The sequence below is a fragment of the Equus przewalskii genome, chromosome 4, assembly GCF_037783145.1.
Source record: "Equus przewalskii isolate Varuska chromosome 4, EquPr2, whole genome shotgun sequence".
Classification (NCBI taxonomy): domain Eukaryota; kingdom Metazoa; phylum Chordata; class Mammalia; order Perissodactyla; family Equidae; genus Equus; species Equus przewalskii.
Window position 1 is genome coordinate 67,125,158 of NC_091834.1, and position 21,809 is coordinate 67,146,966.

General features: G+C 39.7%; 1 protein-coding gene across 3 annotated transcripts in view; it reads left to right on the plus strand.

Moving 5' to 3' along the window:
- GPR141 (G protein-coupled receptor 141) overlaps positions 1-21,809 on the plus strand; it is a 75,093-nt gene that overhangs the window by 35,040 nt on the left and 18,244 nt on the right. For 2 of the 3 annotated variants that reach the window (XM_070616292.1, XM_070616291.1), the window contains exon 2: positions 8,050-8,173. The gene's annotated coding sequence lies outside the window, so the exon portion shown is untranslated. Of the gene's footprint in view, positions 1-8,049; positions 8,174-8,643; positions 8,790-21,809 lie in introns of those variants that run through there. The other variant, XR_011539218.1, reaches the window with a different exon arrangement.

Below are 21,809 nucleotides of genomic sequence, written 5' to 3' on the forward strand. Positions count from 1 at the left end.
CCCAGAGATGCAAATTTTCAACTCCAAATGAAAGAGGACACTGACTTACCTGAATAACAGCCTCAAAGTTTGAGGAAATGCCACCAGAAGTGGCAGAACTTTAGAAACCTCAGTCCTCTGTGTATAGTAAAAATAGATGACAGATACCCCAAAAGGCAGGATAAATCCCTTCACTTCAGAACTACTCAGGAATCTCAGTCCAAGAGCCAGTGGTAGGACTTCAGAGTTCCCAGAGGCTTTGAGGAGAGCCTCCCTTGAGATCTGTGTTCTTTATTTCCTGTCTGTTACTTGTTCAGCAGCAAAATCTGGGAATCCAAACGGCAGGTCCCAGGGAGATAGAATCTCCGCTAGAGCGATGTCTCAAGGAAAAGAGTGGGTGCGGGCATCACTGGGGGACTGAGACACTGGCTGGCCTTTGGGACACAAGAAAGAGAGGAATGGTTGCATTCCCACTTGGGGTCCCTTTGATAACAGTCCTTATTCACCTCCATATTCCCTAGACTCACCCTAATATGTGCTTATGTTTGGGAGGAGAAGGACCCAAGGGTTCCTGCTGGTAGTGTAGGGACTCAGAGGACACACATGTGTACCTGTGGTGGGTGGTGAGATATGCTAAAGAGTAGGAAAGAAAAAAGACTAAAAGGGTAATTTGGTGGTCAATTTTGCCATCTTAATATTGCTTTTCTTTGGACCATAGAAATTAGACTGCCATTCCCTCCTTGCACCACTATTCTCTGCTTCTCTGGATTATGTATCAGCTTGTGAATCAAAGGCCATTTTTTAAAAAAGCAAACCTGATACCTGAAATCTGGCAAAGAATGGTTGCCTTTCTGGTGGCAATGCATGAGCAGATGGGAACAACATTTCAAAAAGCAAGACGCTTCTTAAGATCATTGTATTCAGTTAGCTACTGCCAGCAAAATGCTGTGTAATGTCATCCTGTGACTCAATAGCACCGAAAAGCAATTGTTTATCTTCATGGACCTGTGTGTTGGCTGAGGGTCAGCCAGTTGGTTTAGGTTCAGCTGAGTGACTCTGCAGATCTCACTTCGGCTTGCTCCCACATCCAGTGTCTGCTGACTGAGGCTGGGCTCTCCTGTATGGTTTAGTTCTACTCCATGGGTCTTTCATCCTCCTCCTGGAACCAGGGGCTAGCCCAGCATGCTCTTCTCGTGGTAATGACAGAGGCACAGGAATATGCAGAAAAACCACCCGTTAAGGTCCAAGCTGGAAACTGGCAAACTGTTACTTCTACGTCAGTTTGGCCAAAGCAAGTCACCCGGCCAAACACAAACTCAGGTGGCCGGAAATACATTCTGCTTCTGTGGCAAGAGAAACTGCAAAGTCACGTGTCAGAAGGTGTGAATATAGGAAGGAGTGAACAATTGGGCAACTAATGCCCCTGCCACAAATATAGACAGTGCTATCAATTCAGTTGAATCTTATTACATAAGAAAATTCAGATACAATACCATTGGATTCTGAGGCTAATTTATAATGCTTTCTCATAGATAAACTGTTAAAAAAACTTTAGCCAATGGATCTGAGGCATATCTCTTAGGTCCTGTTTAGATTTCTCTTCCTCTTTTACTGCCTAAATTCTTCTCATTTTTTTCTGTGTTCCTCATGGTTCCAATGTTGTACTTGTCTGCACTGAGCCTTATCACTTGATGAAAGTTCCCAGACTCTATATCTGCAATTGCTCCATCACTTTAAGTATATGCTGTGTTCAATATATGCTGTCTTGTTGCTAAAGAACCTTTAACTCACAGTGCAAAATGCCCATTAATTATATATTTAAGTGACTGGAACCTTGTTTCTCTACTTAAATATTCTGTGTAATTTCAGCTACCATTTGTTAAGAAGCTCCTAATGCAAGCCTCTACACTGAGCGCTTTACGTCTCTGTTGTCTCATTTAATAATCCTGCAAATATCGATAGTGTAATCTCCATTATATATGGGGGCACTGAACCCCGGCGGATTATATAAATTGCTTAAGTTCAAATTGGCCCTAGTACCAGAATTCAAATATGGTTATATGACTACAAAGCTAATGGTTTTTCTATTATTTTCTGCCTGTCTTTTGCTTCATCATCCCCAAACCCTCCAATTTTCCTAGATTTTCCTCTTAGATACAGTGAAGGATAGGTTATATGCCAGGTATTTTGGTGGGAAATGTTGGCGACATTACTTTTTACTCTCTTGAGAGCTATGGGTTTGGCAGGGCATGTGTTATTATTATCCTCTGTAAAGCTAAGGGGGCAAATACTTGGAAGTGAAGAGATTTACACAGCCAATAAGTGGCAGAGCTGGGACCCAGGTTCAGGCTATTTTTTTCCTATATCATTTAAATTGTTACATTTAATTGTGTTAAGTGAAAAGAGTGATAGTTTGAAATTTTGCTAATGGAACTATCCAGTTAACTTGATGGCAAAGGACTGTATTTTCCTATAAGGCTCTAGAAGAGTTTGGGAATAATAATAAAGTGGGTGTTTCTCACTTTGCAACAAAATAAAAGGTAAGTTGGGAGAAGATAGTTACCATGCAGTCATAGTCTGCTAGGTTCTAGAGTGTTAGATTTGTAGTGAATTTTTTAGTAACTTGGAACTCTTGGTAACTAACTGCTGGTTACACAACTTCTTGGGCAATTCAAGTCAAAGAATAATCCAAAAAGAAGCCAAACAAACCCGAATTTATCTAAATAACCTTGAAAAAATAAAATTGGAGTTTCTTCCTTTACATGCTCTTTGTTTTCCAATGAACATTTTTTATCATAAAGATCTGGTCCACGAAACTAAGAATTTATTTTTCTTTGTGTTTTGATTTGTCATTTGTGTAGCAAGCACACTTACACCATGGTTTGTTACTATGATGTTTAGAAACAGGACGTAAGCTTTTATGTTCTTTGCAATGGTTTCCCATTAATCTGTGTCTCAAGCATTAGGAGTTTCAGAAAACTCAATGAGTCCTGATTTGGGTTAGTTTTAGCCTCCTGAAAATTAGAAAACGTAGTTTCTTTCTTGAGTACTATTTATCTTTATCCTGAATTTCTCAGCCATGTTATTACAAGAATTTTTGGTTATTGATATATTTCAGCTTTTTCTCTTTCTTTTTCTTTTCTTTGCTTTTTTTTTTTTTTTTTTTTAAAGAAAAAGACCTCTAGATGGGGAGGAGAAGAAGGGGAAACTATTGAAATTTATGGAGTATGGATTGCTTAGTCTCTAACCCCAGCCTGGGTGCCTTACATAATTTATCTCCTTATTGGTCTCATATTACAAATGAGGAAATAATGGCATTTTTACTAATGCAAACTAGATGGAACTCTAATTTAAATTTTTCATTGGGCTTTGATGGGTTCAAAAGTTGCAATTTTGCCTCCTGTTTCCTTTCCTATTAGAACATATTTCCTACACCAGATACCTAAACGTCTGTAGCCAAGCAGTATCGGCATCACAAGCTTAATACATGTTGACTTCTGTTATGGTAGGAAAACGACTTCAACACTTCTAAGTCTCAAATATACACACTCCACTCTCTAAAACAAGAGACTTTGTCTGTGCCCAGCATTCCCAGAAAGAGTTCTGAAATTCTTTCCAATTGGACCATCTTAGGTCATATGTCCACCTTGAACCAGTAATTGTGATTATGTTACCGAACCTGAAGTGAGTTTGCTCACCTGTTGCACAGCAAGCCAATCTCTGACACCGGGTGTGGTGGAAGAAAGTAGGAATTTTATTTTTGCACAGCACTGAGCAGGGAGAGAGGGCAGCTAACGCTGAAATCCCAAATTCCCCAAAAAGCTAAAAGGAAGGCTTTTTCTTTGGGGTTTTAGGTAGGGGAGGGGGAGCATATGGCCTTGCTGGTCGGAGCTTTCCCACCAGCCTGTCTTTGGCCTTGAGACACTTGCAGAGAGGAGGGAGCCCATGACCTTGCTGGTCAGCAGCTTTCCCACCAGCCCGTATCTCTTTGCAAGAGGAGATAGTCCAGGTGCTTGCCCTTGACGGTGTCTGTCTCCATGGAGGATAGTGGATTCTGGAGCCAGGAAGCCAGAGAGTAAGCAGGGAATGAGTGTTTTGGTTTTAACCCCATATATGCTGGGTTTAATGTGGGGAAACTGATATCAGGGTCGGTATCAATTAGATGTAAGGTGGAGGATGAAATGTACTACTCAGTTTACCTTCACCCAAGTTTAGGATCCCACCTTTGGAGTTGAGACAAATTCTTCAGAATGACATAGATCCTGAAATGGAAATGATGGGCTTTGAGGAAGGCAGAGGTGGAGTCTGAGGAGGCAGGCAACACAACCGTCCATGACATCATTCATTCTTTCAAGGAACCATGTAAGCAACAGTTTTGCTAAGAACGGTGGGCAAAACTTGAAGAATTAGACATAGTTCTTGCCCTGGGTATCTGTATTTTATCATGGAGAGGGAGGAGCTAAATTAAGAACCATAATCAAACCTTGAAATGAGGTGAAATAAAAGTGGTACAACTCTGAGGGTGGGAAAGACAATTGCTTTAGAGGAAGAATAATGGAAAATTCTTGGAGGAGGTGGAAGGTGACTTAGAGCATAAAGTACTAGTTAGCAAGTTTTTGGCTTATGTGATATGTTGCTGAGAAAAATTGGGACATAGGAAAAATAAGGTTTGTTAGGGAATAGGATGGACAGAGGGATTAGAAGAACAAATAATAGCCAGGGCTTTAGTAGAAAATGTAGCGTCCTAAAGAGCAAAAATTACCCTACGTCACTGTTTTATTTGGGATCAATTTTTTCAATAAGGATAGTCAAAAAATTAGCACATGGACAGAAGTATCATTTCTTGTTGACTGCAAGCAGTAACTTCTGTATTCTTTGGTGAGTTAGTTCTGTGGTTCAGGAAGCCAGTGTGCTGCAAATCGTGTTTCTCTTTCAGTTTACATGGTTCCCTTCTTAAGAATTTCTATTTTTGAATGACACTTCAACTTTCCTTATTGGCTTGTATCTAATTTGTCGTAAAAGAGCACTTAAAGTTGCTGAACTTTCAGTTATGTGTTCAGCTCACAATCTTTGTATCTAAACATTGAAGGGAAGGTTTTCCCTCGTAGACTGGAGATCGATAAAGTGCCTCCCACTGGGCCAAGAGCATCATGAGCACGTATTAGGGCCCAGCTCTATATATACAGAGGCCAGGAAGATATGTGGAAGGTTCTCTAGCCAATGAGCCTCAATTTTCCATGACAGATATGATCAAAAGGAAGCAAGGCTGTGTCCACTACATGGGTATGTCTTATTATAGATGCGCCTTCCTAATTATGTGCATCTCCGACTAAGATTAAAATTTGTATCATTTCTTAAACACATAATAACTGTCAGCTGGGAATATGGTCCAGAAAATGTGGACTGAGGCCTTGTGAGAAGAACTAGAAGCTGCTTTCAAGTCTACAAAAGGGAAAAGTTATGCATCTTTCCTCTAGTTTAAAGCATCTGGTCTAAAACAGAACCAGTAAAAGAGAAATACAAATATATCTCTTATTGTCACCTCCCATCCCCCACCAAGTTAAGTAGATTGAGGACATCGCTGAACAACTAGAACTAGATAATCAAAGTCTACGTGGAGGTTGTGTATTTTCTGACAGACATGTTCAGGTTGTAATGGAGAAGACCATGTTGTTCATTAACAAACCTTTCAAAATTTGGTGTCCGTCCTTGGTGGCTTATGCTGTTCCATCCCCTGCCTTTTCCTGTCTCTTCCTTCTTTCCTCTACTCTCTTTCTGCCTGCCAAATTTTTTCCATCCTTTAGTTCCATTTCAAAAGGAGCCTCTCCTGTGAAGTCCTCTGGGATTTCTCCTTCTCTCAGGTTAGCTTGTTCTCTTACCACTCTGCTATGAAGGCACTAATTCATTCAGAAAATATGGGAAAGCCAAGGCATTTCTAATCTCATCGTACATCCAGTTGTAGCTATAAATAATTGAATATTAACAGCAATACTAGCATGTCATCTGAGATGAAAAAACATCATCCAGGGGAAAAATATTTAGGTCAAGTCAACGACACAGGTTTGAAATCTCCAGTAAATGCCTTTTCCCCTTGCCCAGTCTTGGAACTTTAAGATCCATGTCCTTTTTGAGCATTCTATTTTAAGGCCTTTCAGGACTTAGGATAATTCTGTGGCCAGAATCTAGAGAAGCTACTAATATTGGTGTTTGGTACCTTTAAGAAGCGGAGGGGTAAACCAGAAGCCAGAAGGAAATGCCTTTGACTGCTTGGTAATCAGAACTATCACAAAGTAATTCTGTTGTTTGAGCCTAAGGTGGAAGTCTGAGTGAGTTAAGAGATGGAGTAAGACATGACTGCAAAAGCCAGGTGTTTGTCAAATCACAGAGTCTCAGGATTGGTCATCTTATCTGGCCGTCCGTTTCAGTGATGAGTTTTCTGTACAACAACCTGCCAACAAGTTTTCAGATCCATGTTTTTGGATACCTGGTGCCTCTTCCTTCATCAACCATTAATGGTTAGTAGCTTCTTCTGTCCATTTTAAGTTCTCAGGTGGATCTCACCCTGTGTTTGATAATGGACAAACTGGTTTTCCTCCTCCTGTAAGAGGACCAAAATGCTTCTAGCTACTCAGGTCTTCTCTTCAAAAATATTGAAACTTACCCTTTGCCACACATATGTGAGAATTATGAGTCACTGTTGTTAGAAGGGATGAAATTGTCTAACCTTAGAGTTTCCGTCAGCCCTGGTTAGAATGTGCATTTCAGAGGCTGCTGGGTAGCAAACCAAGAGAAAAGGGACTGAGCATTAGATGGGAAATTGAGGAAGTTAGTGGCACCTCCTCCTACTCTGGGGATTTCTGCAGGAAATTACTTCAGCCCATGTGGGATGGGACAGAGGATAAACTTTGAAGAAAAGAAGTAAGAGAGTGAAAGCATAAGGCAAAGCTTGAATCCTTCCAGGGATTCCATTAGAAATAAGGCAAGGATGAAGGGAAGCAGGAGCAACCCTTGGAAATGGGCCGGCAGGAATAACAGGGGAAGTAGGCCGTAAAGAACTTCAGAGCCAGACTGGAACCAATATCCAAGGGGCTGGCTGGTCCTAGGAGGATCATTGATCAGAGAGCTACATCTAAATGAATGCGAGTGCATGCAGTGAGAGGAAAGAGTGTCAGAGTAAGGGGAGATGGATAGGATTCAGGGAGGCTCAAGACTCAGAGGGGGCTGGGGAGCGAACCAAGAACCAGGCGAAAAGAAGAAGCGCAACATGGCTAAAGCCTGGCACTCCTAGGGAGAGGGCTGTGTCCCAGCTGCTCAATCTGGGACCCCTGGGCACAGGGCAGCAGGCTCTTACAGATACCAGCCCCTCATGCCCATCAATGGCTAGCCACGGCCCTCCCTGGGCTACAACTATCTAGGGTGGAGCAGCCGCTCAGGGCCCCCCCATAACAATCTCTCAGTGTGAGTTCCAATCTCAAACCGGGGGAGTTAAGGACTTATAGCTCAAAAAGTGAAAAGGAATTAAGAAAAGGGCTTAGGACTCTATCTTTAGGACAAACTAAATGTGGGTAATTAAATTTTAATGCAGTTTTGTTTTTCTGTTTTATTACAATCGGGTAAACTGCTTCTCAAACATTTACTGGCTTTAGAGAATATCAAGTGGGCCTATTCTAACAGTTTTTAAGAAGACTTCTCCAAGTCTGCTGCTAGCATGCAAATGAATTGCCTTTAACTATCCTGATAACTGCTCATAGAGATATAAACAAGTGCAATGGAGAAACAGGGAGCGACTGTCTAGGAGAATCCCCAGCTCAGAGGACAGCGAGGATGCAGCAGGCAGGGAATGTCCACCTTTTTGCACAGGAGGAAGACTCCTGTATTGCTGCAGCCCCATGAAGTGGCACTCAGTATTTGGGCTTCAGTGCTGCCACTTGTTAGCTAAGTAAACCTGGAAAAGTTTAACTTTCCTGAGCCTCAATTTCTTCATCTGATATTTGGGATAAAAATACCCATGTCCTAGGCTTTTTGTGGAGATTATAAGTAACGTATGTGAAATTTCCATCCTCGTGCCAGGAACCAAGGAAGCACTCAGGACGCGGCAGCTGTCATTACCAACAAATCGTGCTCAAATGGACGCACCCACTGTTGATGAGAAAGCGTAAACCCAGAGGCACCGGGGACTGAAGACGGGAGGCAGGTGAGCCCCGGCAGATTTGCCTGGCGAATCTCTCGGTAGCTTTGACTTGAGGAAGGTCTTACTCCTCTGAGTAAGCTTATATTTCACGCTCACCTTGGAGGTATGGTGCCCGTACATGGTGGTTAATTCTGAAATGAAATGCCATCTTCCCCTTAATGAAAAGGCTCAACATTCTCTAAAGTCATTTTCCATTCCCAGGCCTCCCCAGGTGTTCTGTTGGCTGTGGCATCTTGACTTGTCGGCAGATTATATTGCGCTCCAAGACAAGGTCAATGATTTTTCCAGAGCTCTATTTAAATGTGAAAGGAAGTCATGATTTGAACTGGAGAATACCTATAGAGCTTCTGGAAGAGTTTTGTTTCATTGCCGGCTTAGCTTGCTGAGGGTTGAGCGGATGGTGTAGGTTTCAAGGGACAATGAGTTACTCGACAACAGTGTTTACCCACAGCCTCTTGTTTTACTCATTTCAGAATTCTGTGAGTGAAGATTGCTGTTAAGAAACAGTGAGTGAAGATTGTTGGCTGAATGAAGTCATGTGGATAAAGTACAAAAAAACTCTGCCTGATAGGACTAGCTTAAATTAGAAAGCAGGAATAAACTTTTTATTTTAAATGAATATTTTGTATTTGTCAATGTAAAACAATTTGGTGCTATTAATCTAGATCCACAAATATTTGCGTGTCGTATGACCACTCGTTTTTGAATACCACCTTCTGGAAATAATCCAAACATATAAAATGCTTAATTCACAAAAATATTTATCATAGAATTATTTATAACAACAGTAAATCAGAAACACCGCTTCACTGAAAGCTTGGTTAAATAGCATCGAAGGCGGCTACTTAATGGGAGATTATGCAGTCATTTAAAGGTACAGAAGCTTAAAGGCTAAGTATTTTGGTATATTACCAGTGAAAAATATGGGTTGAAAATTGAGGTACAATGTGATTATAACTCTCTCTCTATCTCACTAACATAGAGACATAGACACTAGCAGAAAATATGCTAAAATATTTAAAAGAGTAGAAAAAGTCTGTTCATCTTCTAATTTTTCTCTAATTTCTTTAATTTAGTTGCCTCTTTTTGTAATAAAATAAAAAACAGAAACACTGAGAAAAGGAAAGGGAGTAAAACTCTGAGAGTTATTATGAAGAAAAGAAGACAAGGGAGAAGATGAACAAATGGAAAATTAAACACAAGGAATGGTCATAGTGGTGCAGAAGGGAACACCCTACTTGTGGTATATTTGATGAAACACGCCCAGTGTCAATCACCCACAATGAAAGTGTGAAAAGCAGCCTTCTTTAGTGATAGCCTATCCTCATTGGGCTACACAGAAGCTTAGAGGCGAGGGAGTTACTGGCATTGCTGAACACCAAGTGCTGTCTGTCTGTAGCCCTCCTCCCCGTCTGGTTGCCTGACATGTTGTTTCTCTATCTTTGGGGGTTGGGAGGATTAAGTAGGCCAGATCGTGTGGTGAGGGTGGCAAGAAGACCACAGCAGCAGGGGCACTAGGGGATTCGAGGAACACAATCCCACACACTTAACATTTTATGAGAAGAAAGCACAATCCCTGGGCAACAGGGTACTTCTTTGAAGCAATATTTCCAGTAAGAAGTCAGGGGACATACGTGAGGATCAGAGTTCACAGCACATTTTAATACCTTCAGATCCATGGATCTGTGCGAAAACTCTCTGGAAATGGAAAGAACTCACAGACTACTCCTTATTTTGCAGAAAGCAGGTGGTAAAATAGGTATAAGGTAGCTTCCAGAGCAGTGTGGCTCTCACTCTGGACAGACACAAAGCCTCTGAGTTTCAACCTCATGGGGCTCTGACCTCAGCTTTCACTTCCCTTATGGATAACCAGAAGCCGTAAAGTCAGAAACAGTGTTTAACTCTTCAAGTGACTGCAGAAACAATAACCCAAACCCAGAAGGCTGTTGTTGGTCAGAATTGATGTTTTGGTTAGTGAGACTGCAGCTCTAACTTGACTCGAAAGTGCCTAAGCAAGCTTTTTTCCACAGTTTTAGTTGAAGACCAGAAGATTCCTTTCAAACTTCAGAAATAGGGTAGGAAAGGAAGATGACTGTGAAAGAATGCAAACACACAGAAAAACGGGGTGGGGGGTGCTTTTTAATATGTTCCTTAGGCATATAATTCAAATGGATTTCTTCAGAATTGACGTTTCTGTTTTGTTGTCTTCCACACTGCTTCTCATATTTTTAGACAATTTTTTTTTAGCTGCCTTGAGGTGATCCTTAATGTGGAGCTGTCATTCCAGAGGCTTTTCTCACAATATTTTGGATAAAATGCTGCTTGATTTTCCCAGAGTGATTAAAGTGAATGCTCCTATTTGTTTTAACAAACATAACAAAATGTAATTTGTTCTAAGGGTATCTCAAAGTCAGGGAGCCATCTGTCCACCAGCAACCTTTTCTCCCGGTTCTGCCTCTTCTAGCTGGGGCTGGATATTCATCTTGGCTCCTAACTGGTGTCCTTGAAGAGGATACATGAGGGTGGGATGAAAGCTCTGCCACTTACAAGCTGCCTTTCACTTCTCTGGGCCTCTGGTGTCCTCCTATGGTAGTGCTGTGTCTTGGGAACAATTCTGGACTGGAACAGAGGACCTTAGATTCAGCTAGTGACTACTGTGTTAGGTAAGGAAGGTCCCTGTGTGGGCTTCTGCGTCTTCCTCAGTTTTAATGGTGTGTTGGACACCATGATCTCTAGGTTTCACTCTGATGCTGAGATTTTGTGATTTCCTCTTCTGATCCCTGGCACAGGTGTTCCTCCAACCCTGGAGACACAGTGGTGAATTGTACAGCTTTCGTGGATCCTTCATTTCTAGGGGCAAGGGTGGGTACGAAAGACAAGAAAAAGTGAGACGACAGCGATAAGCACTATGAAGAGCATGACTAGGGTAGGGCTTGTTCTCTCTTATTAAATGAACAGAAAGCTGAATCCACTCACAGTCCCATCTCTTCAGGGTGCCACAGGAGGACGTGAATCCAGGGGTGGAGTGAGAAGCAAAGAGAAATGAATAAATTCAGAGGGACCCGACCTTTTATCATGAGTCTGGCCCTCTCACCCAAAGCTTACTGGTACCATGGCCGCCAAGCTGTCTAACCAGGGAGCTGTGAGGCATACTTCACTCCTCTGCTCCCAACACAAAGGCAGCCACTTTGCACCACTGATGCTCTGTCTTAATTCTTTGCATTTATCAATAGTAATTTTCTCTCTCCTTCCTCATCACCAGAGGCTCAGTTCAGACACAGTTTCTCTCTCTCTCTCTTTAAATAGTGACTTTATTGAGATATGATCCATATACCATAAAATTCACTCTTTGAAAGTGTACAATTCCGTGGTTTTTAGTGTATTCACAGCGTTGTATACCATTTCTCTTCTTTGTGAGTGGCAGAAGGAACAATACAAATAGTTTATATAGATTATGATTTCAGATATGTCTGGACTTTTTTCCTTTTTAAATTTGTCTATTTACCATGTCTTCTCATTTTTTTCCTGCCTTTTTTTCCCTTTCTGTCTTTGCTTGCATTTATCGGGTTTGCTGTATTCCATTTTTCCTTCTTATAATTTGTAAGCCATACCAACTTCCATTCACCGAGTGATCATTCCTAAATTTTCATCAAGAGTTTAAACTCATCTTTTGTTCCTCTACAGTTAAATACTACCTTTAACCTCCTCTCCAATGAAACAAAATTTTAACATAAACTCCTTCCTTTAACTTTCCCCATTCTCATCATGCTGAAACCACTGAGTATTTTAGTTTTGTGTGGCCAGCAATTTTAGATTTAATTGTGTTTATACTTATAATTTGGTCCACTACTATATTTTTGATATCCCATGTACTTTTTTTTTCATTTTGCTGGAATATACTTTAATAATTCAGGGAAGATCTTAGAGAGGTAAACTTTATGAGTGTTCATGTATCAGAAAAAGCCTTTCCTCTTCTCTTCCTCTTGGTTACTAGTTCACTTGAAAGCAGAATTCTAAATTCAAAGCCATCTCTCAAAACCATTCAGATTTTTTTCCCAGTATTCAATATGTCCAAAGTCTGATGCTGAATTGTTTCTAATGTTTTTATAGATTATCTGTTTTTTTCCTCTATGGGAACTCTGATGAGGTTTGATTTCATTCACTGAAGAATTATTTATTAAGAAGCCATTATGTGCAAAGCACTGTTACAGGTCCTGGAAGTAGACAAACGAAGTAAACAGAATGCCTTGTCCTCAAGGAGCTTGAGTTCTAGTGGAGAGAGCAAGAAGACAAACAAACAAGTAAAACATATGGTATGTCAGTGATAAATGCTGTGGAGAATAAGAAAAGGGGATGATGTGTGTTGGTGGAGGTGGTTGAGTGTTGACATTTTAAATAGGAAGGCCAGAAAAGGAATTACTGGAGTGATCTTTGGCCAGAGACATGAAGTGTGTGAAGGAGCAAGCTATGAAGATATCTGAGGGAAGAACACTACTGAAGAGGAAACTTCATATGCAAAGGCCCTGAGGTAGGAACACACCAGGGATGTTTGAGGAAAAGCAAGGAGTTATGATGTTTACTTAGAATATACCAATGAAAGGGAAAGTTGTAGGAGATAAGATCAAAGAGATAGAGTATGGGGGAGGAAGGCTTAATTTCTGTGGGGACTAATAGACCATTTTCCAAATTTTGATTTGACCCTGAGTAAAATAAGAAGCCCTTAGAGGATTGTGGTAAGGGAAATGACATCTTCTGAGTTACATTTTGGAAATCACTCTAGTTGCTGATTGGGAATAGACTATGGGGGAGACAAGAATAAAAGAAGAGATAATTCAGGCATTTGTTGCAATATTCCCAGTGAAAGAGGATGTAACCTGAACCACAGTTGTAGCAATGTAAGTGGTGAAGCGTTGACATACCTTGGATTTATTTTCTTTTTTGTAATTTTTAAACTTGTAATTATATACTTATAAAGACATTATAAGAATGGTACAAAGGACTCCAATATACTCTTCACCTAGATTACCCAATTGTAATATTTACCACATTTGCTTTTTACTTTTTATATACACATATTATAATCTTTTGATCCATTTGAGAAGAAGATGAAGAAATGATGCCTTTATCTCTATAGCAGGTAGTATGTATTTCCTAAGAACAGGACATTCTCATATGCAACCATATACAATGATTAAAGTCAGAAAAATAACATTGATACAAGTGTATTACTTAATCTGCAGACTTTGTTAATATTTTTCCAATTGTCCCAGTGATGTCCTTTATAGCAAAAAATCTGGTCCAGGGATCCTATGTGGAGTATTTTGACTCTGTAGATTGCTTTGGGTAGTACGGACATTTTAACTATGTTTATTCTTCCAATCCATGTGCATGGAATCTCTTTCCATCTCTTTATGTCATTACCTATTTCTTTCAATAATGTCTTATAGTTTTCATCGTGTAAGTCCTTCACTTCCTTAGTTAAATTTATTCCTAGGTAATTTATTCTTTTTTTGGAGATTGTTAATGGAGTTGTATTCTTGAGTTCTCTTTCTGTAAGTTCATTATTAGAGTACAGAAATGCAGCTGATTTTTGTAAGTTGATTTTGTGCCCCACAACTTTACTGTAGTTGTTAATTATTTCTAATAGTTTTCCGATGGATTCTTTAGGGTTTTCTATATATAAGATCATGTCATCTGAAAAGAGAGAGAGTTTCACTTCTTCACTCCCTTCACTCAAAGGAATTTGGATTCCTTTGATTTCTTTCTCTTGTCTAATCACTGTGACAAAAACCTCCACTATTATGGTGAATAAGAGTGTTGATAGTGGGCATCCTTGTCTTGTTCCTGTTCTCAGAGGGATGGTGTTCAGTTTTTGCCCATTAAGTATGATGTTGGCTGTGGGTTTATCATATACGACCTTTATTATGTTGAGGTAATTTCCTTCTATCCCTATTTTGTTAAGAGTTTTTATCATAAATGACTGTTGGATCTTGTCAAATGCTTTCTCTGCATCTATTGAGATGATCATGTGGTTTTTATTCCTCATTTTGTTAATGTGGTGTATCACGTTGATTGATTTGTGGATGATGAACCATCCCTGTGTCCCTGGAATAAATACCACTTGATCATGATGTATGATCTTTTTGATGTATTGCTGTATTGGGGTTGCCAATATTTTGTTGAGGATTTTTGCATCTATATTCATCGGTGATATTGGCCTGTAGTTTTCCTTTTTTATGCTGTCCTTGTCAGGCTTTGGTATCAGAGTTATGTTGGCCTTGTTGAATGTGTTAAGAAGCATTCTTTCTTCCCTAATTTTTTGGAATAGCTTGAGAAGGATAGGTATTAAATCCTCTCTGAAAGTTTGGTACAATTCCCCAGGGAAGCTGTCTGCTCCTGGGCTTTTATTCTTTGGGATGCTTTTGATTACTGTTCAATCTCTTTACTTGTGATTGGTTTATTCAGATTCTCTATTTCTTCTTGATTCAGGTTTGGGAGGTTGTAAGAGTCTAAGAATTTATCTATTTCCTCTAGATTGTCCATTTTGTTGGCATATAGTTTTTCATAGTGTTCTCTTATAATCTGTTGTATCTCTGTGGTATCTGTTGCTATTTCTCCTCTTTCATTTCTAATTGTATTTATCTGAGGTTTCTGTCTTTTTATCTTTGTAAGTCTGGCTAGGAGTTTATCAATTTTATTTATCTTCTCAAAGAACAAGCTCTTTGTTTCATTGATCCTTTCTACTGCCTTTTTTTGTTTCAATAGCATTTATTTCTGCTCTGAATTTTATTATTTCTCTCCTTCTGCTGACTTTGGGCTTTGTTTGTTCTTCTCTTTCTAATTCAATTAGGTGTAGTTTGAGATTGCTTATTTGGGTTTTTTCTTGTTTGTTAAGGTGAGCCTGTGTTGTGATGAATTTCCCTCTTAATATGGCTTTTGGTGCATCCTATATGAGTTGGTATGGTGTGTTTTCATTTTCATTTGTCTCCAGATATTTTTTGATTTCTCCTTTAATTTCTTCAATGATCCATTTGTTTAATAGCATGATCTTGGGTTTCCACATCTTTGTCCTTTTCTCTGTTTTTTTCTTGTAATTAATTTCTAGCTTTATAGCATTGTGGTCAAAAATGATGCTTGTTGTTATTTCAATCTTCTTAAATTTATTGAGGCTTGCCTTGTTCACCAACATATGGTCTATTCTTGATGTTCCATGCACACTTGAGAAGAATGTATTCTGCTGTTTTTGGATGGAGTGTTCTATAGATGTCTATTAAGTCTATCTGGTCTAGCTTTTCATTTAATTTCACTGTTTCCTTGTTGATTTTCTGTCTGGATGATCTATCCATTGATGTGAGTGGAGTGTTGAGGTCACCTACTATTATTGTGTTATTATTAATGTCTTCTTTTTAGGTTTGTTAATAGTTGCTTTATGTACTTTGGTGCTCTTGTGTTGGGTGCATAGATATTTATAAGTGTTATTTCTTTTGATGGAATGTCCCTTTGATCATTATATACTGCCCCTCTTTGTCTCTATTTACCTGTCTTATCTTGAAGTCTACTTTGTATGATATAAGTATTGTAACACCTGCTGTGTTTTGTTTGCCATTAGCTTGGAGTATGGTCTTCCATCCCTTCACTCTGAGCCTGTGTTTGTCATTGGAGCTGAGACGTGTTTCCTGGAGGAAGCACCTTGTTGGGTCTTGTTCTTTAATCCATCTCACCACTCTGTGTCTTTTTATTGAAGAATTCAATCCATTTACGTTTAGGGTGATTATCGATATATGAGGACTTAATGCTGCTATTTTGTCACTCGTTTTCTGATTCTCCTGCATTTCCTTTGTTTCTCATCCTGTGTATTTTGGTCTACCAATCGAGTTATGTAGTTTTTTATGTTATGTCTCTTTATTTTCTCCTTATTTATTATTTGTGTCTCTGTTCTGCTTTTTTGTTTAGTGGTTACCCTGAGGTTTGTATTCAAGATCTTGTGGGTAAGATAGTCCCTTTTCCAATGGCCTCTTATTTCTAGTCTAAACTGATTCAGTCCCTTTTCTCTTCCCCTCCTAAGTTGTTATTCTCACATCTTATTCCATCTTGTGTCATGAGTTTGTGGTTAAAACAACAAGATTATCTTTGTTTTTAGTGTTTTCCTTCCCTTTGTCTTTAATCCTATACTTGAGTATTTGCTGTCCTATTCTGATTCTGTCTACCTGTTTAACTCCTTACTCTGTGCTTTGTAACCCCTTTCTCCCTTTTTTTGTTTCAGGTATGAGGGCCTTTTTGAGGATTTCTTGTGGGGGGCATCTCGTGGCTATGAACTCCCTTAGCTTATGTTTGTCTGGGAAATTTTTTTATTCCTCCATCATATCTGAAGGATATTTTCACTAGATAGAGTATTCTTGGCTGAAAGTTTTTATCTTTCAATGATTTGAATATTTCATTCCAGTCTCTCCTAGCTTGCAAGGTTTCTGCAGAGAAATCCACTGAAAGCCTGATGGGAGTTCCTTTGTAGGTTATTTTCTTCTGCCTTCCTGCCCTTAGTATTCTTTCTTTGTCATTCAGTTTTGCCAGTTTCACTACTATATGCCTTGCAGTAGGTCTTTTTACACTGACATAGTTAGGAGATATGGCAGTCTCTTCCACATGGATTTCCTTCCCTAGGTTTTGGAAGTTCTCTGCTATTATTTCTTTGAACAAGCTTTCTACTCCATTCTCCTTCTCTTCTCCTTCTTGAATACCTATAATTCTTATGTTGCATTTCCTAATTGAGTCAGATATTTCTCAGAGATCTTCTTCATTTCTTTTTAGTCTTAGTTCTCTCTCCTCTATCTGGAGTATTTCAACATGTCTATCTTTGATTATGCTGATATGCTCCTCTATGGTGTTCACTTGAGTGTTCAGGGAATCCATATTTTGTTTTATTTCTTCCATTGTGTTTTTCATCTCTAATATTTCTGATTGATTCTTCATAGTTTCAATCTCTTTTGTGAAGTAGCACCTGAACTTGTTGAATTGTTTCTCTACCTTCTCTTTTACCTCATTGAGTTTTTTGATGGTAGCTGTCTTGAATTCTTTGTCATTTAGATTACATATTTCTGCATCCTCAGGACTGATTTCTGGATACTTGTTATTTTCTCTCTGGTCTGGAGATCTAATATAGTGTTTGATATTGCTATAGGGAGTTCTGTTCTTTTGCACTCCTGGTGTCATTTGGTCACAGTTACTGCCTATCGCCACTGGGTATGGGTCAAGAGCCATGTATTCTGAGCCCTCTGCTTTCAGCCAAAATCCCAGCAAGTGGAGCTACACTGTGAGGGTGGGGGGCGTGGCACTGTCTCCTGTGTGCTCTCGGGGTTTTCTCCCTCTGCTCTCCTGGGGTTTTGGTTTGATAAAGCCACCTCCTGCAAAAGCTTTCACCCAGGTAGAGGTTTCCCTCTAGGCTGCAAGGGCCCTTGGGAGTCCTTGATGTTCCCGTGAACGACTGTCCCCTCCTCCGTTCGTTCCCTCTCGGAGGCCTCCCACAGTCCCAGATGGCAGTATTTAAGGAGAGGGAGTGAAGATTTCTCTTACCCTGTTCCACCTCCTCCAAGGGGGGCTCCAGTCTCTCTGCCCTCTGTCATATGGCTGAAGGGTCTCTCCAACATTTTTTGTGTTGTGTTTGGATGTCCTCTGTTGGATTATGGATGTTTTGTTGTTGTATATTGGAGGGGAAAGGTTTCTGTGAGACCTCACTCTGCCATGATGCTCTTATGTGGATTATTTTGAAGGAGAGAGGTTAAGAGTTGCTTAAGAAGTGAAGGTGAATTTCGGGAGAAAAAGAAAAATCAAGGATCACTCTAAAGTTTTTCACTCAAGCAACTGGAAAATGGAGTTACTATTACCCGACACTGGGAGGAATTCCCAAGGATGTGTATGTCTGGGAGGTGGGGAGGAAAATCAGTTCAGCTTTAGGTATACTAAATTTAAGATGTTCATTAGACATTCAAGTGGTTATGTGAGTTTGTTCTTTGTGATTTGCAATTCCATCCTGATATGCCTAAATGTGAATCTTTTCCGTTAATTCAGCTCAGCACTAAGTGAGATCCCTCAACATCAAATTTCATCTTTTTTATGTGTAGAGAATGTTCTTCAGTGACTTTTTTGAGTATTCCATTCCATTCTGCTGTCTCCAGATGATGTTGGAACTTTTTGATTTGCCTTAGGTATTCCATAGCATTTCTTTTAAATCTATCTCTTGGCCTTTTTTTGTTGCATCTGTGAGAATCCTCCTGAACATTCTTACAAGACCATTAATTGTGTTGGTTCAATACATCTCTTATTCAATAGCAACTGTAATTGAATTTATTTCACATCATTCTCTTCTCTTTGAGAGTATCAATGGCACTTAAAGTTACTTTTACCTCTTTGACTTTTTAGCAAACTTAGAGTTTGTTAGTTCTTTTGCCTGAGGAGTTTAATGTGTTTTTAATGTGGCGTTTGTTTTCTTAAAACATTCTGTGATTATTTCTGTGTTTTTATTGTTGATTTAATATGAAGCTGTCACCACTTGCTAATGGTTGTACCTGAAGCATGTAATGTCCTGTCTGACCCCAGTGTCTTCAATGTTTGTTTAGTTTGGGGGTGAATTCTCCCAGGTGGTGCCACCTTGCACCAATCCTTGTAGTATGTATACTTGATCAGCATAATAGCCTGCTGATGGTATCACTCTTTTTTGTCTAGCTCTCCTCCAATCCTTTCAGCTTTCTGTTGCCAAAAATAAGCTTTTGCAATTGAAATATTAAAATGTCATTTGATATTATTAAATTTACATTTCTCCTAATTTTCAAGATAACATATGAAATCCTCAGAGTGGCAACACATTGTGTATTTGGTAAGCCTCGTCTACAGATATTCACCTAAGTTCGGCTCATTTACCTAGTGTTCAGGCACATTGGACTATTGGTAATTCCCTGATCTTACATGCATGCCTTTTCTTAGACTCTTGTCTTTCCCTGGAGTTCTCTGTCTCTTCCTCTCTGCATCTGGAACTTCAATACATCCTTTAAGATCCAGCACTTGTTACATACCCATGTCCTAGCATTGCTCTGTTGCTGCTACATTTTGATGTCCTCACTCTCCACTATGAGTTGAATTAACTACTCCCCTTTCTGAATTGTTGTGGCATGTTTTACACACCTGTATGTGTTGTTGTAAATAATTTATGTACCTCTTTCTCCCTTACCAGACAGAAGGACATTTAAAGGCAGAAGTGTGTTTTATTCACCTCAGAATCTTTACTATCTACTACTACCCACTATTAAAATGATGGGATTTGGTTATTAAACAAAGTGAGAAATTCCAAAGTAGATTGTAGCTGCTCCTCTGTTTAGACAGAGGGAGGTCCTGGGGCCTGAAGTCAATGCACTCATGAGGATATGGATTGCTTAATGCCATTTTATAGGACTCTACAAATTTTTTAGGATTCTCACTTTGTAGACCAAGCTCTGATGTTGGCTCTTTCTTGGATTTCTTATAAAACAGCCACGCAAGCCACTTCAGTGTCCCACTTCTGATATCAAGGCAGTCCTTGGGCTGTGGGCAATGACCACTGAGGCTCAAGCAAGGTTGTGGGAAAAGAACTGGCAAGACACAAAGAAATAGCCCCCAGCCAAGCCTCAGGCAAAGTGAAGGCTCTCCTATGCATGGGTTGAGGTCAGAGCAGAACAATGAAGAAAATTGTTTAGGCAGGATGGAGAATCCTGGTGCCCTACTGGAGGAGAGGCTGGATATAGAGCTACAAATGCCAGTGGGGCCGATCTAAGTATGCTGTGGTAAGTTTATACATCTCCGAGAGACAATGGGAAGTCAGCAGAAGTTTAGAAGAAGAGAAATAAAATCATTTGTGATGCAATTTGGACTTTAGTCTCAGTGTCTAGCTATACGTTTGGGGTCTACAGAAAGAAGAAATAACGTGGAGGTATGAAAAAGAACACTCCAGGAATGGCAAAAAGGTCTGTAAGTCTGGGGCATAGGCTGAGGGTGAGGCAAGAGGGATCATGACAAGAGGTATGCCTTGAAACATAAGGTGGGGTCAGATTGCAAAGGGCTTATATTATGTGGTAGGTGCAGACTTCATTCTTTTCACTAAAAGGAACCAAAGGAGGGTTTTGAGTAGAGGAATAAGTGAAGGAAGAAGGAAAATGGAGTTTGAGGCCAAGCTTCTGTTGAGCTCCAGGAGTCAATCACAGAGGTAAAGAAGAGATCCCTGTCGAAGGCAAGGTGGTTCATGGAGAGCCAGGGAGGCAGACCTACTCCCTCAGGAGAGTTTTCTCTTGATCTACAGTTTATTTCTGGGATCCAGACATCAGTTACTGGATTAGATCCAAACAGGGCCCTATCAAAGATATGTTTAACAAGGTTGCAGTAGTTTTTCACCATTATTTTACCCATTCAGTTAACAACTCATACGTACTATAAAAAAAGAAATCATCTTAGTTCTGAAAGAAATTCAGTATTAAAAAAGAGGTACACAGGGGCCAGCCCAATGGTGTAGTGGTTAAGTTCATGTGCTCCGCTTTGGCAACCTGGGATTTGCAGGTTCAGATCTTGGGCACAAACCTAGCACTGCTTGTCAAGCCATGCTGTGGCAGCATCCCACATAAAACAGAGGAAGATTGGCAACAGATGTTAGCTCAGGGCCAGTCTTCCTTACACGCACACACACAAAGGTACACAAATGACTAAAATAAAGAATTAAAATGGGAATTAATGAAGCAATGAAGGAAGGATTGAGATGCTTAGGTAAAGCGTTTTGAGAAAGCAACTGAGAATGTCTAATGGGACCATCAGAGAATGCTCCTGAAGGAAATCAAATCTGAATTTAGACCTCAGGGATGTACAAGATGGATTGAATAGGGTAGAATATTTTGGAAAGAGGAAACACAAAGAAGATACATGGGTGAGAGGCCTAAATAGCATCAGCAAATAAATGTTCTGGATGCTGTTTTAAGAAAATTCCCTGACTCCTTGTAATAGTAATGGATCATGTCCATAGACGCAGAAACCATATCCCTTAGACCTTCTTTCAGGTCTTACAGAGATCAGCTGCACTCTTTGGCAAACAGTTCATATTACATTAGACAACCAACTGGATAAATAAAGACATTTGTATCACTTCCAGGTATAAAGATTTTGAAGCCAGGAAAATATTAGTCAGCTCAAGGCCCACAAGCCACAAGTTACAACAGTGTGGCTGGCTGGGAGCCTCAGAGCTTTCCTTCCTCTTCTTCCTTCTTCCTCTCCTCTTCTCCCTTCTTCTCCCTATTCCTTTCTTCTTTTTTCTTCTTTCTCTGTCTTCCCTCCCCCATCTTCTTGATTTCTCTCTTTTTCTTTCATGAATTCATTCAATCACTGTAGATATATTAGCCACCTACCATATACAAAATATTTGGCTAGTGTGCACATTATTCTTTTCTACAAAAATTGGGTGTAAGGTGGAGATTTTAAATAATAATAACTAACGTGTCTCAAATATTCGATCCTGGCTACCTTCAAAGTCTCAGTTTTTTTCCTCTTCAAAGTATCTGTCTCCCAAAGCTAAGGGCAAATTTCAAAATGTAAGGTTGAATATTAAAAAATACAAACGCTTATCATCTAAACTTGA